Source organism: Mus caroli, chromosome 19 (genome assembly GCF_900094665.2).
Source record: "Mus caroli chromosome 19, CAROLI_EIJ_v1.1, whole genome shotgun sequence".
In the NCBI taxonomy this organism is placed as follows: Eukaryota; Metazoa; Chordata; class Mammalia; order Rodentia; family Muridae; genus Mus; species Mus caroli.
The window spans coordinates 20780725-20798269 of NC_034588.1; the positions used below are offsets into that span (position 1 = coordinate 20780725).

General features: G+C 43.6%; 1 protein-coding gene and 1 pseudogene across 2 annotated transcripts in view; one reads left to right on the plus strand and one right to left on the minus strand.

Annotated features, from left to right (window-relative positions):
• Window positions 1-17545, minus strand: part of C19H9orf135 (chromosome 19 C9orf135 homolog) — a 97696-nt gene that overhangs the window by 67614 nt on the left and 12537 nt on the right. The window lies entirely within an intron of this gene.
• LOC115030008 lies at window positions 15663-15763 on the plus strand (annotated as a pseudogene).

A 17545-nucleotide genomic window follows, 5' to 3' on the forward strand; every position in this document is an offset into this window, starting at 1 on the left:
ATAGGTAGCATAGTGCTGGCACCAAAGCAGGCATGCAGGATGACACAGATGCAAGCCCACTCAGCTCCAAGCATGTAATTTCTGACAAAGATGGTGAAAAAACATATAGAGAAAGGAACAATGATTCTGGGTAAACTGGGTGTCTTAGTTAGGGTTTTACTGCTGTGAACAGACACCATGACCAAGGCAAGTCTTATAAAAAAACATTTAATTGGGGCTGGCTTACAGGTTCAGAGGTTCAGTCCATTATCATTAAGGTGGGAGCATGACAGCATCCAGGCAGGCATGGCGCAGGAGGAGCTGAGAGTTCTATGTCTTCATCCAAAGGCTGCTAGTGGAAGACTAACTTCCAAGCAACTAGGGTGAGGACCTTATACCCACACCCACAGTGACACACCCATTCCAACCAGGTCACACCTATTCCAACAAGGCCACACCTTCAGATGGTGCCATTCCCTGGTCCAAGGATATACAAACCATCACACTGGGTATCTACTATTAAAGAAGTAATCTGATCCCTATCTCTCACCATGCACAAAAATCAATTCCAGCTGGGCAGTGGTGGCAAATGCCTTTAATCCCAGCTCTTGGGAGGCAGAGGCAGGCGGATTTCTGAGTTCGAGGCCAGCCTGGTCTACAAAGTGAGTTCTAGGACAGCCAGGGCTATGCAGAGAAACCCTGTCTTGAAAAACAAAACAAAACAAAACAAAAATCAATTCCAAATGGAAAAAAGACCTCAATATAACACACGGGACTCTGAAACTTTTAGAGGAAATCTTTCATGGGATAGGGATAGGCAAGGGCTTTATCATTGATAAAGCCACTGAGCAAATAGGACCAAAGCTTTTTAATTTCATGAGGTTCCATTTCCATTGGTCAATTGGAAATAGTTTATCAGATGAAAAATACCACCTACAAAGTATGGAAATGTCTTTAGCATCTATACATCTGACAAAGGAGTAATATTATGAAACAAATATAAAGAACTCAGAAACCTAAAGGACAGGAACTCAAAACCAACAAAGGACAAATGAAATAGGCAGGTCTGAAAAGATGCAAAATAAATGATCAATAAGCACATGAAAAAGCAAGCATCCAATTTGACCATCTACCATAGAAATGCAAATTAGAACCACGCTGGTATTTCATTCGTCTCACTAGAATTCATCATAATGACAAATGGTAGCAAAGATGTGGACAAAGGGGAGCCCTTATACACTGCTGAAGAGAGTGCACTAGTTCAGCCACGATGGAGATCAGATGGGAGATGGTCAGAAACTTAGGAAAAGAGCTACCATATGATCCAGTTCTATTGCTCCTGGTGGCCTATAAGTGAGTCCACTGTGGCAACATTCCCAATAGTCAAGTCATAGGTGCCCACAGCATAAGGTTCCCCTTGTACGCAAGGGGATAGGTTATAATCTAGAGTTTCTGTGGTTTCTTGTCTATAAGGAGTGGGGAGGGAATGGAAGTTTGCAAAGAAACTTTTGATTTTCTTTTTTTTTTTCCCTCACTATAGCACATTTCATACTCTTCTAGAACCATCCATTAATGTATCCACCTCTCCTGAGACTGAAGGCTTCTTAGACGCGGAGATTATTTTTGATTCATCTTGGTGATCTGGTGACTCGCATAGTCTGACACATTATAAATGATTAGATCTTTCGTGATTGATGGACAGGTTGAATCTTCCTACATTCTGTTACTGTCGCCCTAATAGAAATGCTGAAAGCAGAGGCTTTCAAACGTGTCCATAAAGATAAAAGAGTATCCCGACTCAGTTTTCCAAAGCACCAGTCAGGAGGGGCTGATCATGCATACAGACAAGCTCACTCTCTGCAACACCGGGCTTGTCTCCAGAGGCATTGTAAATCTACCTGCTAAACTGGAACACTCTTGCTATACATATGCATCGCACCGATTGCAAAGGGTTTGAAATATGAGAAGCATTTGACAGGAGAACAATGAAAGTCTGAGCCCAGTTCCAGCTTCTGGTTACTTGACAAGAGACACATTTTTCTTTGCAGATTTCAAAGATGCTAAAAAATGTTTAGTTAAGACTCCAGATGGCAGAATATATTAACTTTAGGCTTTAGAATTATTAATGGAGTTCACAGCTCTGCTGTCAGCTATTGTATTTTCTGATGTAAATGTAGGGCAAATAAGAAGAGAGATAGCTTTTTCTATTAAGTTTCACAATCCTCAGCGATCTAAAAGAAAATTACCCTGGAGAGTCAGCTATATTCCCTGACACATTAGAAACTTAAAACCAATACAGGAAAATACTGCAGAGAGAGAGATTTGATGATCCTTTTAAAGATTTCATAGGCAAAAAGATTATCATGCCAAGCTAGTGTTATTTAGTGGTTCATACATTAAACCAACAAGGACGTTTAGACATACTTGTGTCAGTGTAGAGGAAATGTTATGTTCTTAGGAGGAATCATGACTTCCTAGAGTAGTGAGCAGGGACTTTATCCGTATATCCCATGCGGTGTGTGATTTGCACATCTGTATCACGATACTAAACTCTGCAGCCTAGGCTGTGCTCTCGAGAAAACTACCCGACGAAGGTGGGTGTCACATGTTTTCTTCATTCAACATATATTGAGTGGCACACAAATCAAGAATTTTCACTCTGATAAATTTTCTACGTAGATATCTCCAAAACCAAGAAATCCCACAGAGAATATCGTGGGGGGGGGGGAGAGAATGAACACAGCAGTTGGAGGCATAAACAGTTAAGGAAATGTCAGTCTGATTGACTGCCAAACATATGACTCACAGACAGCTGAAGAAACACACATCAGGCAAGGTGACAGTGCAAGTGATTGCACCACCTGCGACACTCTTCATGATACGACATCCTGTGGAAGCAATGACAACCATCCTGCTCACACGGAGAAAACTGGACCTCAATTACCTTCACATCCTAGTACACTTCTCAGGGGTTCTGTAACCTCCAAAAAAATAGCTTGTCTCAGTTGACCGAAGAGACTCTGAGCCTGTTATGGTAGGTAGTTCAGGCCTGTAATCCCAGCATTTGAGAGACAGGAACAGAAGGGTCATGAATTCAAGGCCAGCTGCGGCTATGTGGTAAGAGACTATGACTTAAAAAAAGAAGGGAAGGGGTATTCTGGGAACTGTTGGAAGAAAGAGACTCCGGAGAAAGAGAAAGTCTTTAAACATAAATTACACACCCACTATGGTTCACGATAGTACAAAAGACACCTAGATCAGCAATTCTCAACCTATGGGTTTCGTCCACTATGGACGCTGACTGGCCCTTTCGCAGGGGTCGCATATCAGATATCCTGCAGTCAGATATTTACATTACAATTCATAGCCGTAGCAAAATTACAGCTAGGAAATAGCAACAAGAATAAGTTTATGGCTGGGGGTCAGCACAACACGAGGAACTGTAACTAAAGGGTCGCAGCATTGGGAAGGTGGAGAACCGCTGGTCTGGAGTGTGTTAGCTGGTGTGGCCATTAGTTTTCCTTCCTGGTGGAAACGATCAAAGAGCGCCTGTTTCCCGATGCTTTCTCTCTCTACTCACAGTAGCATTCTAGAAAATATCAGAAGGCCATTTTAAGAGAGTCGGATGTCTGTCTTAGTGTGTATTTCTGTGATTCCATGTGCTGTGAACATCGAATAGATAATACAAGGTTATTTGGTTTCAGAGCAATTCATTTTCTTTCTAATCCTCCACTGTCTAGGACTTTAACAAAGAAAATTGCCCTGGAGAGTCAGTTAGATTCCCCAACACATTAGAAACTTAAAACCAAAACAAATGAGATTTTCTTTGTAAATAGGACCTAGAGTTAACACAGTTTCATCATAAACGTAGCTGAAGAATGCACCTTTTCCCCTTTTCTTATGAGAAATCACTCAAAAACAAAAAAAAAGGGGGGAGGAGAGCTAGAAGTGAAGCTAACGTCTGGGCAGAAGCAGGAACTCTCAGTCCCAGATTATACCAAGTGCTGGGGCCACTGACAAGGAGCCAGGACCCAGTGAAGACTGAGATCAAGTAGGAGACGGGCAGAGAAGGCTCTGCACAGACTGCCTGTGTGTCCATCTGACACACGTTTAGTCAGCTGAGAGGAGGGACCCTCAACTGAAAAGCTGTCTCCAGAAGATCGGACTGCAGACAAAGCTGTAGGGCATTTTCTTAATTAGTGAGTGATGTGGGAGAAAAGGGTTTGTGGGGGTGTTTCCTATATGGAAGGGGCTGTCCCTGAGCTGGTGGTTCTGGGTTCTCTATATGAAAGTGAGCCGAGCAAGCTATGGGGAACAAGACAGCAACAGAAACCCCTATGGCATCTGCATCAGCTCCTGCCTCCAGGTTCCTGCCCCGGTTGAGTTCCTGTCTTCCTTCAATAAATGGTAATAATGTGGAAGTCTAAGACAAATAAACCCTTTCCTCCCCAACCTTTTTCATCCGTCATGGTGTCTCCCCATAGTATAGTAACCCTGACTTAGGCAAGGTCTCATTGATGGTGAGGGCTCACAGGTGGGAACCTGCTGAGTACTGACTGGATCAAGTAACACTTTCTATGTGTATCAGAAACGGCGGGGTCACCTCTATGTAAACACCGGGGGCTGCACAGCTGCAAAAGCATCTCCTGCAGGAAGACCTAATTGAGAACTGCCTGAGAGACCAAGGATTGTCTGTGCAGACAATGCCAGCCAATGGGAAACTGCTGTTTAGAAGAGATGCTTTCTTCAGACCAATGTTGTGCGGGCAGAGGGTATTAAAGGAGCTTGCAGCTGTGCTCAGATGAGTTTGCTGCAGTGTTTCTCACCTGCTCCTAAAGTCTGTGTCATGGACTCTGTACCACCTCACCTCCAACCCCCAAGGGCAGGTAGGGTCAGGCAGCGAGTAGTCCAGGACATGGGCAGCAACCATGGTCATGCCCACGGACTCTTTTGCTGTAAACACTTGAAAAATGCTAGGTAGAAGACACTTAAATTTTGTCTTGCATACTAGTTGCCGAATACCCAGGTCAATTTTTTTGTTTTGTTTTGTTTTTTGTTTTTTTCCTCCCGAGTGCTGGGATTAAAGGCGTGTGCCACCACGCCTGGCACAATATTTTTTTTTTTTTAATGAAAGCATATGGAAACATAAGAACAACCTTTGACTCAAGCCTGCCCTAAGTACTTTCCAACACAGCTCTTCAGCATGGGTGATAGGTGTAAAGGGATTCTAGCCTATCCCGGAGTCCACCTATGCTGGTTTTACAAGGCAGTCTCCTATATGGGATAGACATTGTACTCACTGGTACAATTTTTTATTCTTTCCTGGGAATACAAGAGATCAGAATCCCATGGGCTTTGGTGGTATCTGCAGAGACTTCTAATTGGTTAAAATGGGTGAATCACAGACAGCTGGATGTGCAGCCATGAAAGGGGTTTCTGTATCATCCACTCCAAGGTTCAGAGAATATCATAGATGATGGGGTGGAAAGAATGTAAGAGCCGGAAGAAGGAGTGGAGTGAGCCGGGACACTTGGGAATGTAACATCACTGTTGACTCTTGATTGCACAACATCTTTGATACAAGCATGAGATCTGTGTAAGACTGGATCTGCCAACATAGCAGAGAGAAAAGCCCTTGATCTCCCCACTCCCAGAGCCTATACCAATCATGATAATTGGGGCTGGGAGGGGGCTCAAGAGGCTCCACCCATTCCTGAGTATCACTGGGCACTTGATGTTCCTATAATAATCTTTCAACCAGGACCCTGTAAGCAACCCTAATGAAACTCATTGGGTGGTGAAAGTGGAAGAGGGTCTGGGTGGTCAGGGGGCGGGGGGGGGGGGGGGGGGGGGGAGAAGAGGATCAATAAAAGGAGGAAGGAATAGGAGAAGGTGATGGGGGAGGATATGCTAGAAATCTTTGACATGTATCTAGGAAAATTCCACAATGAAACACACTATTATGTATAAACAACATATATAATAAAAATAGATGAACTAAAATGCTGCCCAAGCCCCTGCACTTAATAGTGGTATTTGTGTAGATCTGACCAATAAAAAAAAAATATGAGCCAAAATTACATGGTTGAGGGCCTAAAGTGAAGGTGAAGGATTTCTTGTTATGTCATACATGAAGATGGTGTGATGGTTTGTATATTCTTGCACCAGGGAGTGGCACCATTTGGAGGTGTGGTCTTGTTGGTATAGGTGTGACCTGGTTGGAGTAGGTGTGTCACTGTGGGTGTGGGCTTAATACTCTCACCCTAGGTGCCTGTAAGTCGGTCTTCCACTAGCAGCCTTTGGATGAAGAAGTAGAATTCTCAGCTCTGCTTGTGCCATGCCTGCCTGCCTGGATGCTGCCATGTTCCCACCTTGATGATAATGCACTGAACCTCTGAACCTGTAAGCCAGCCCCAATTAAATGTTGTTTTTATAAGACTTGCCTTGGTCATGGTGTCTATTCACAGCAGTAAAACCCTGACTAAGACAGATGGCATCATATGGGGAGGGCACTGTGTAGTGGGTTGGTCTGATGCTGTTTGTACTGTAATGCTAAATATTGAATCCTAAGGCCTGATTGCCCCTAGAGACAAGGGAGTCTGCATGTAGACCCAAATAACACTATGTGACCTTTCCCTCAAGTTATTGCTGATTGGTGAATAAAGATGCCTACAGCCTATAGCTGAACAGAATTGAGATAGGTGGGGCTTGGGGCTCCTGGGCATGGGGTCTGAGGAAACCATGAGAAGAGAGAAGGTGGGGAGAGGAGATGATGACATGGGATAAGAATCTTGGGGTTAAGGATAAGAAAGCAGATTCTAATAGCATAAAGGATAGATATCTGCCCACCATTTTGTTTGTTTTGTTTTAATTTGTTTACAATCTAGCCATTGCCCTCCTCCAGTTGCCACCACCACCACAGTTCCTCATCCCATTCCTCCTCCCCCAGTCTCCCAGAGGATGATTCCCCCATAACCAGGCGTCCCCGATCCCTGAGGGCTCAAGTATCTCAAGGATTAGGCTCATCTTCTCTCACTGAGGTCAGACCAGGCAGTCCTCTGCTATACATGTGTCAGGGCTTCTGAACCTGCATGCTGTCTGGTTGGTGGCTCAGTGTCTGGGAGCTCCCTAGGGTCTGGGTTAGTTGAGACTACTGGTCTTCCTATGGTGTTGCCCTCCTCTTCTGCTTCTTCCATCCTTCCCCTAAGTCAACCATAGGGCTTGACTTCGGTACAATGGGTAGGTGTAAGCATCTGCCTCTGTCTCAGTCAGCTGCTGGTTGGGCCTCTCAGAGGAGAACTATGCTAGACTCCTGTCTGTAAGCACACCACAGCATCAGTAATAGTGTTAGGCCTTGGTGTCTCCCCATGAGGTGGATGCCCAGTTTGGCCAGTCACTGGACTGCCTTTCCTTCAGAATCTTCTCCATTTTTGTCCCTGCTGTTCTTTTAGACAGGAACACTTCTGGGTCAGAAATTTTGACTATGGGTTGGTAACACCATCCCTCCCCTTGAGGCCCTGTCTATCACTGGCACTCTTTGAGTTCCCTCTCCTCACTGTTTGGTACTTCATCTAAGGTCACTTCCATTGAGTCCTGAGAGTCTCTCACCTCCAGGGTCTCTGGTACTTTCTAGAGAGTACCCTCACCTCCCATTGCCAAGGCTGCATATTTCCATTCATTTTGCTGGTCCTTTGGGTTTCTCTCCTGTTGTTCCCACCCACTACCTGATTCTGTCCCCCTTTCCCCTCCCCCTCTTCCCTCCTGTCCAAATCCCTCCCACTGCCTCCTGTGATTATTTTCTTCCCCCTACTAAGTGGGATTGAAGCATCCTCTCTTGGCCCTTTTGCTTGTTAAAGTTCTTAAGTTCTGTGGGTTGTAGCCTAGGTATTCTGTACTTCTAGATTCTGGCTATTACAAATAAGGATGCTATGAACATTGTGGAGCACATGTCCCTATGGTATGGTGGGGCATCTTTTGAGTATATACCCAAGAGTGGTATAGCTGGGTCTTCAGGTGGATCTATTTCCAATTTTCTGAGGAACCACCAGATTGATTTCCAGAGTGGTTGTACCAGTTTGTAATCCCACCAGCAATGGAGGAGTGTTCTTCTTTCTCCATAGCCTTGCCAGCATGTATGGACTCCTGAATTTTTGATCTTAGCCATTCTGATTACTGTAAGGTAGAATCTCAGGGTGATTTTGATTTGCATATCCCTGATCACTAAGGACTTTGAACTTTTCTTTAGGTGCTTCTTAGCCATTTGATATTCTTCAGTTGTGAATTCTCAGTTTAGTTCTACACCCCATTTTTTTGATTGGGCTGTTTTGTTTTTTAATGGTTAACTTCTTGAGTTCTTTATATATTTTGGAAATTAGCCCTCTATTGGATGTGGGGTTAGTGAAGTTTTTTTCCCAGTCTGTAGGTTGCCAAGTTGTCTTATTGGCTATGTCTTTTGCCTTACAGAAGCTTTCCAGTTTCATGAGATCCCATTTATCAATTTTTGATCTTAGTACATGAGCCACTGGAGTTCTGTTGAGGAAATTTCCCCCTGTGCCAATGAGTTCAAGGCTCTTTCCTACTTTCTCTTCTATTAGATTCAGTGTATCTGGTTTTATGTTGAGGTCCTTGATCCAATTGGACTTAAGTTTTGTGCGAGGTGATAAATATGGATTTATTTTCATTTGTCTACATACAGACTGCCAGTTAGACCAGCACCATTTATTGAAGATGCTTTCTTTTTTCCATTGTATGGTTTTGGCTTCTTGGTCAAAGATCAAGTGACTATAGGTATGTGGGTTTATTTCTGGGTCTTCAGCTCTATTCCATTGATCAATCTGTCTTTCTCTGTACCAATACTATATTGTTTTTTTATCACTATTGCTATGTAGTACAGCTTGAGGTCAGGGATGGTGATTCCCCAGAAGTTCTTTAATTGATAAGAATATCTGCCCAGCTTTAAAGGCTGATAAAGACTTATTGTATATTAAAGAAAGGTCATATGTATTTTTTTATGTGGGAATTGAATAATCAAAGATGGGTTAAAAGCCCCTGACTGAGATATTTTTGACAACAGTGATACAAAGGAGAGGGAATAGGAGAACACCTTCTTTGTAAAAAGACTCTGTCAAGATAATAACATCAATCCATTCAAGCTGGGGCCTCCTGACCTCATAAATGGCCTACTTTCCATTACCATCTCATTAGCACTTACATTTCGACATGCATGTTAGAGGAGACAGTCAAATCCCAGTAAGGAACTGACCTCAGAGGGGGCCAGTTGTTCAGCTCCACTGCCAGCAAACACAAAGGCTATTATGATAGCCACCAATGTTGATGTGATAAGCCACCAACATTAGGGGAAGGGACACAGTGTGTTATCAAATATCAATCCCAACTTAAATGAACAAAGGAATCTGAAGCAGAAATAGGAGTGACAAAAATCTAAAACACAAAACATTGACCATAAACTGGACAAAAAAGAGGAGAAACTAGGATGGTCAATTATTTGATAGTCATAGGAAGAAGAAAGTCAAATCATGTGCCCTATGAAACCAGAAAGAGGAGCAGAAAGGTTGCTTCTGTTTATGAATTACAATAAAATATATAGAAACATGAGTATAGGAAATCATTGAGCTGCCTTACACAGAGGAGGAAAGAGAAATGACAGATTACAACAGTCAAGGCCTTGAATGTTTGTTCTCCGGGTTTAGAACTAACCACCCACCACAGCTAGAATCAGAAGAGAAACTAGTGTTGAACAGATCTGAGGCCTGTGGCCTATGATTAGAATTAGGGTCCCTTCCTTGGCCAAGTGTGTAAACTTGCATTGCACACAGGCAGAAAACAAAAACTACTCTCAGATTACTTTTCAAAGAGCTTTAATTGAGGTACATATTCCTAACAATAGGAAGCAATATTTTCCTATTTTTGAAACTATGTTATATTCTCTAGGTACTGGATAATAAGAGATAAAATTAGAATTAACTAATATTTTGAAAGATATAAACAGTTTATCAAACTACTTGGGTCAAAGATCAATACAAGCTATAAATTACCAAACTCCTTGGAAATGTAGGCAGTAAAAAACCAACACTTGTTATCTAAAAGCAGCGGTACACATCTCTAACCCTAGCACTTGGGAAGTAGAGAGAGGAGGGTCAGAGCATCCTGGTCTACATAGTGAGTTCAAGGATAGTTTGAGCGACAGGAGATCCTATTAAACAAACAAAGCAACAAAAACCACTCACAAGAATGCATATGGTCTACCAGGACTGCCAACCACTAAATAAGAACAGTGGGAAATTTTGAAATAAAACATAAAATTAAAAAAAAAAAAAACAGAACCAAGAAATAACTTAGTAAGTAAAACACTAAAGTCGGTGTAAAACAGGGGGATTGGAACCTGCACAATACAATATCCACACTATAGAATACTATCAGGAAAAAAAAAAAAAGAAGGAAACCTTGGAAACATTATACTAAGTCACACACAAAAAAATCCAATTTTGTTGAAAAAAATCAGTTCTGCAGTTCCATTTCTATGATGTGAAAGACAAGTGAATAAGGACAGAAAATAGCTTAGGGCTTGCTGGGGCTTGAGGCTAAGAGCTGTGGAGTGTCTGAAAGGAAAGGCTGAGGGGGAAGACATTAGACAGGGACAGTATTGATTACTTTCCTGTTCCTGCGATTTAAGCACCAAGACCAAGACAATATACAGAGAAAAGTGTTGTTTTGTAGCTTATGGTTCTGGAAGGATCTGAGTATATTCATATCCGAGGGAGGAAATTTTCCACAGTGGTAGAAATGCAACTCTGTGAATTTTGTATTTGAAAGGCTAGGACTTATAACTTAATATATCATTTTAGGGGGTGGGATATAGTTCAGATGGTAAAGTGCTTGCCTGATGTGCACAGGGCTCTGAGTTCAATCCTCAGCGCTGCATAAAACTGTGTGGCTTGTGCATCTATAATTCCACAACTCTGGAGATGGAGGCAAGAACATTAGGAATACAAGAGCATCCTCACTACGTAAGGAGTTCAAGGACAGTTCATATACATGCAGGAGTATATGTGTGTGTGTGTGTATGTGAGTGTGTGTGTGTGTGTACATGTGTGTGTACATATGTGTGTGTACATGTGTGTGTACATGTGTGTGTGTAAAATATTCTCTAAAATAAAAGTCTTAAAGCCAACATTTCCATAATTATGTGCATATACATTTAGAAAACTCAACGACATACAGACATTACAAAGAAAAAAAAATTGCCAAATTTCCCGTAGTAGAGACACAAAGCCAAAATAGATCATTACTAAGGAAGAGACAGGAACAGTTTTCAGGTAGCAAATATTTATCCTTCAGGACATTATCAACCCCAAATAATTGTATAGGTAGGACACTTCAGCTTTGTGTCTGATACAGACACATATGCCATGCCTTGTGCAACCTCTTTGTGGAGAAACATTGGCAAGAACTGGCGCGGTGAGGAGGGGCATCCTATAGGTAGTTTCTACACTTGATCTTAGCCAAAAGGCCGAGAAGCTATGCTAAAGGTACTTTCTATGACTCTGATGAAACCATACCTAAAAGTAAGTCGCAAAAGAAAGAGTTTATGTGGTCTACACTTCCACATCATGGCAGTCCATCATTGAAGGAAGTCAGGACAGGAACTCAAGCAGGACAGAACCTAGAAGCAGGAGCTGGTGCAGAGGCCATGGAGGGGTGCTGCTTACTGGCTTGCTCCTCATGTGTGTTCAGCCTGCTTTCTAACTGAACCACCAGCTCACAGGTGGCATCACCCACAATGGGCTGGACTCTTCCCCATTATCACTAAGACAGTGCCCTATAGCTGGATCTTATGGAGCCATTTTCTTAATTGAGGTTCCTTCCTTTCAGATGACTAGCACAAAAGGCCAGTAAATGATGCTGGAGTTACCACCCTGAGTTTGAGATAAATACATACCAACCAGAGGTAGCTCCCCAGAACACTTCTACTTCTGATAGGAGCTTTTAACATACAAAAAGAAAAAGCCCACCAACAATAAGTACATGAAGCCATCTCTGTAGATTAATGTGGTGTTGTTGTTGTTGTTGTCGTCATCGTCTTTGGAATGGGCCCATTGGCTGTTTTATGTCATGAGTCTGTACAAGAAAATCAGGGGCCATGGAGGTCTAAAAGTGAAAGATTCTTACACAAGAAGGGAACTGCTGGGTTCTGGCTGGATGAATTACTGCATTGATTAACAAATGCCATTCCTGCCAGGCAGTGGTGGTGCACACCTTTAATCCTAGCACTTGGGAGGCAGAGGCAGGCAGGTTTCTGAGTTTGAGGCCAGCCTGGTCTACAGAGTGAGTTCCAGGACAGCCAGGGCTACACAGAGAAACCCTGTCTCGAAAAACAACAACAAAACCAACGCCACTCTTCTTACTCTGTGAATGGCCATATGAAACCTCATGAACCTCAATGTGTTAGATCTAGATGCACATTAGCTGTACTGTCTCCACCCATCAGGCTGTAGGTTCAGAGATACAAGGCATCACATAGATGGATAAATATTAAGATGCCATAGCCATCCCTAGGACTAAGTAAGAGTCCTAAGTCTTACAAAATTATGTATAGCACATGATACCAGTCATAACTTGTACTTATTCCCAAATGTTGAAAAACAAGTAATACACTGGTCTAGGCTGAGAACTAACATACTACACATTCGTTCTTCTATGGATGGTAGGGGCAAAATGGTCTCCTCTGAGAAACTTTATCTCATCTACCATGGCTAAGATACAAACGTCTAGATGCTCTCAATGTTGCAACAGAGTAGGCATATGGAAAGAGATAGTGAGACTCGCATATGAAACAAGTCAACTGGCATATATAGAAACCCTTCCAGCCCTTCCCTACCTTGGCTACATAACAACAGAGTATGAAGTAGAAAAGCCTCCAGTATACAAATAGAGGGCAGGTGCCATAGAAATGACCTATAAAGCACAAGAACTCATGTGGCCCTGGGCTCTTGAGTATCCGTCTTCCCAGCTTCCACCCTCAAGAGAACCATTTCCCCTTCTTAATGAACCGTTGCTATCACTGTCTGTGTGTATGTTCTAATCCATTGTTCTGAGTCACAGAACTACATCAGTGGATGAGATCTGGACTCGAATCGATGTCTGATAACCAGGACAGCCTTCTTATTTTAGCCTTCACTGTAGCACGGGCCATCAGCATTGCAGTTCTTTCCTTAGCCCCTCCCACAGCTGCCTCATAGTAATAACAACTGGCACCCTAAGGACACGGACCTTGAGCCTGGTCCCTAAACCAGCAGTGTGCCTTTGACATTCATAGCAATTAATATATTTTGGCCTTTGACTTTTTTTTTCAGCGCTACAAATATAACACAGGGCTTTGTACATGTTGAGAAAATACAAGTTATAGTACCAACCTCAGTAAATATATTTTTAATAAATGACACAAAAAGGTTCTTCATCTAAGGAGGACATATTTGTGAAAAAGTTTGATTTTTTTTTAAATTCATTTAACACTCCTAACTCCTGGATGAGCAATGTGAAGTTTTCCTAAATATTGTAAAGTTGTTTTTACATGCTTGCTTTTGGCTTTGGACTTTCTGCTTTTTTGGGGGGATTGCTGGTGGAGGTGAGAGGATGTTCTATTTTGGGGTAGAGGGGTTATATGTTTGCTTGCTTGCTTGCTGCAGGCAAGGTCTTGTTATGTAGCCCAGGCTGGCCCAGACCTTTCAGGCTTCCTGGCTCAGAATGCTGGGATCCCTGGCTTGCATCACTACACCAAGTTTGGCTTGAGAAAATTGGGACAAGTTATTCACTCTTACATTTTAATTTCAAAAATAATCCTCCCAATACTTTCTGAGTGAGGAGACTAAATTATTTGTACTAAGATTTATTTAGAGAGAAATAGTGGTATATTAATTCTTCCATTTTACTGAAGACTTAATAATCTGATTAAAGATCTAATATTTTACCAAAGAAGCATATTGCATTCCTGCCTGTCAATTATCTTTGTCAATGCACCAATGATTAAATCAAAAGAGAAAGTATAAAGTGTGGCTAAAAACAATTAAAACATAATTGCATTTCAAAATGAGACGAAAGAAACAGAGCAAAGGAAAATTAATGTCTACCAAAACAGTATCACAATATTCAACTTTAATCATACTAACTTTTTCAAAGCACTGGAAAAATGTTTTTACCTAATCTATGTACAAGATTTCTTCTGCTGCTCATTACATCTATGGTAATTTCTTGTTTTGTTTCAACCAATACTTACAAGGGGTAGCTTAGCAGGAGAGGAAATTTTTAAAATAAAGAAACTCCAAATGTGGAACAATTCTCAGAGTATCAATGTGTTTTGTTCTAAACATTTCCAATAAAACTAAATGCATGGACTATGGGATCCTTGTCCAGAACAGTAGCTGTCTGTAGGATCTCAAATCCAACATGTCTTCTCTCTCCTGTGTACACATCTCCATGGCAACTGGAGAGGCACCACGTTTAGATTTGATCTTGCTTAAAAAGATGATCAGGTGTGGGGAGATGAGGGATGGGAGGGGGCTAGGAGTGAGAATGGAAGTCAGTAGGAGGCCTCTCTGGGACTAGCTGGTGACCTGGGACAGGAGAGGCTCTGGGGAAACTTTGCCTATGAGGCTGACCTTAGCTGAGATTCCCACCAGTGGGGAGATATAAAGACTGCAGTGGCCACCTCCTGGAGTTAGGCAGGACTTTCAGTGAAGGGAGGGGGACATCAATCCACCCACAAAATCTTCAACCCAAAATTTGCCCTACCTACAAGATACACAGGGATAAAGACAGAGGAGAGATTTCGGGAACAGCCAACCAATGACTGCCCCAACTTGCGACTTATCCCATTTGAGAGAGCCATGTACTCTGCTATGCTTGCAGACGGGAACCTAGCATAGCTGTCTCCTGAGAGGCTTCATCCAGCAGCTGAAGGAAACAGACGCAGAGACCACAGCTAAACATCAGGCGGAGCTCAGAGATTGAGCAAGCGGAAGGGGTCAAGGACACCACAAAAACCTACACAGTCGACTAACCTGGGCCAATGGGGGTTCACAGAGACTGAGCCACCAGCCAAAGAGCATGCAGGAGCTGGACCTAGGCCCCCTACACATTTGTAGCAGATGTGCAGGTTAGTCTTCATGTGGGTCCCTTAACAGTTAGAGCAGGGGGCTATCTCTGACTCTGTTGCCTGCCATTTGGATCCCCTTTCCCAAACAGTACTACCTGGTTGGACCTCAGTGTGAAAGGAGGTACTTAGGCCTACTGTGATTGGATGTTCCATGGTGCAGTGGTACCCAAGTGGGGGGCAGGGCTTCTCCTTCTCTAATGGGTAGGACTAATGGGGGAGAGATTTGTAAAAGTGGGACTTGGAAGAGAGGAGGGAGGGGGGCTGTCTGTGATCAAGATGTAAAGTAATTAATTGATTAATGAAAAAATAAACAGAGAAACAAGATGATCCCAAACAGACATTTGGCCCAGGGACATACAACTGACATAGGAGCTTTACATTTGGAGCTGAAAATATCTGAAAGCCAGACTTTTTTTTTTTTTAGATAGAGGTAACTTATCAATTTCTACTGCAGCAGAATGTGTCCCCAGTGTTCTATGAGAAGATACGTAACAGTCATCAAGAGTAACGACCTACCCTTAGAGGCATCGGAGGTGGGCTGATATGGCACATGTGTCAGTAGGTGGCAGAGAGGAGGGACAGACCACGCCCAGGATGACCCTGCCCAGCACCATAATACACTCCGGAAACCACGTCTGAGATGACCCCAGACTCTCAGAGACCAGGGCACCCTAAGAGGAGCAAGTGGATGAGAAATGGAAGAGAAAGAGAAACTGAAGGATGTGGTCACAAAGAAGACAGGGAGAGCTACAGTTTTGAGGGCAGTGAGGAACATCCTGGTGTGAGCAGCTGTTGATACCACCTGGGACCAGGGTGGGGCTCTGGCTTGCACTGCCACAGGGGACCACATCTGGGTGTGTGGCCCTGCAGCAGCAGGGGTCTGTTACCACCAAAGGCCAGGCCTAGGAAATGTTGATGTGTGAGGACAGTGCAGAACTGGCCCAACCCCTCTCCTGGGCATCATGGAAGAGCTGGTCCTAGGGGCATGAAAGCAGGAGAGATGACCCAGGCCCTAGCCAGCTGCAGTACTCAGGAGAGCAACTCCCTCACCTCACACCCATACATAGCGTGAGTTTCAGGTGAGCTAGGCAGAGGATAGGAATATGGGGTGCTGGTCCTCCTACTCCCATGGTCCCCCATGCAGTGGTGTGGACTAGGGAGAGATATCCTCCCTCCTGCCTCACCTCGCCCCTCACTAACTATGGCTGGCAGGAGACCTGGCTCTGGGATCACAAGAGCAGGAGAGCTATTCCTGCCCCTCACCAGTGGCAGCCCTCGGGTCCTACATCTTGCCCAGGGGCAGTACAGTAGGGCTGGTCCTGGATGTGGGGGTTGTAGGTGAGCTGCCCCAAGGGCCTGAGCACAGGAGAGCAGGTCCTGCCCCTTGTCTGTTGGGCAGTGGTGTGGATGAAGGAAGAGATGCCCTCCTCCTCTCCTTCCTCCCTCACCAATTATGGGAGAGGTGGTACCAGGCTCATGAGAGTGGGAGAAGTGGCCCTGTTCCCCACTAGCTACATCACTTGGGACTGTGTGCCCTACACCTTGCCTAGGCAGCAGATTGTGCTAGCCCTGGTTGCAGAAGCTGCATGTGAGCCAGCCCTGAGGGCATGAGAGTAGGAGAACCTGTAGGCTGACCAGCTCAAATCTCAGACCCAGGTCCAGGGCTTCAAGTTGACCCACCCCATCATTCACCCCATGCTAGAATGCGTGAAAGGGAGGGTCCTACAGATCCCAAACCATAGGATTTCCATGGCACAGGGTAACAACTGGATATCAGACAAGAGTCCCAGTGAGGTTCCAGTACTGATTGAGTAGCAGAAGCCAGAGGTCTCATACCAGACCAAGGAGTCACTGTAATGAACATTTATAAACATCGAAGAGTGGACAAAAGGGTCCATTGTGGAACATACTGTGACAACACACTATGGCTTCCACAACAAGATTTTTTTTTCTGTTGGGGGTTGTTCCCAGGGTGAAGGGTGGATATGAGGGGAGGGGAAAATGAGTGAGATTGGGGTACATGATGTGAAATTCACAAAGAACCAATAAAAAGTTAAAAAATAAAAAGTAGAGAAATGAGTTAGGAACTAGTGTTCCTTGTCACCACTGTCCCTAAACTCCAGTAGCCAACCATACTTGATGTCATGGGTTATTCCATCCACCTTGCCTAAGTTAGTGCAAGCTATCTGCCATTTGTAACCAACAGGGATCAGCTGAGGAACCCGTGAGATGGTACGAAGGATGCGGGACTTGCAGAGATAATTCTTTAATAGTAGCTCTAGTGCTGAAGAAAGAATGAAAGAAAGAAAGAAAGAAAGAGAGAGAGAGAGAGAGAGAGAGAGAGAGAGAGAGAGAGAAAGAAAGAAAGAAAGAAAGAAAGAAAGAAAGAAAGAA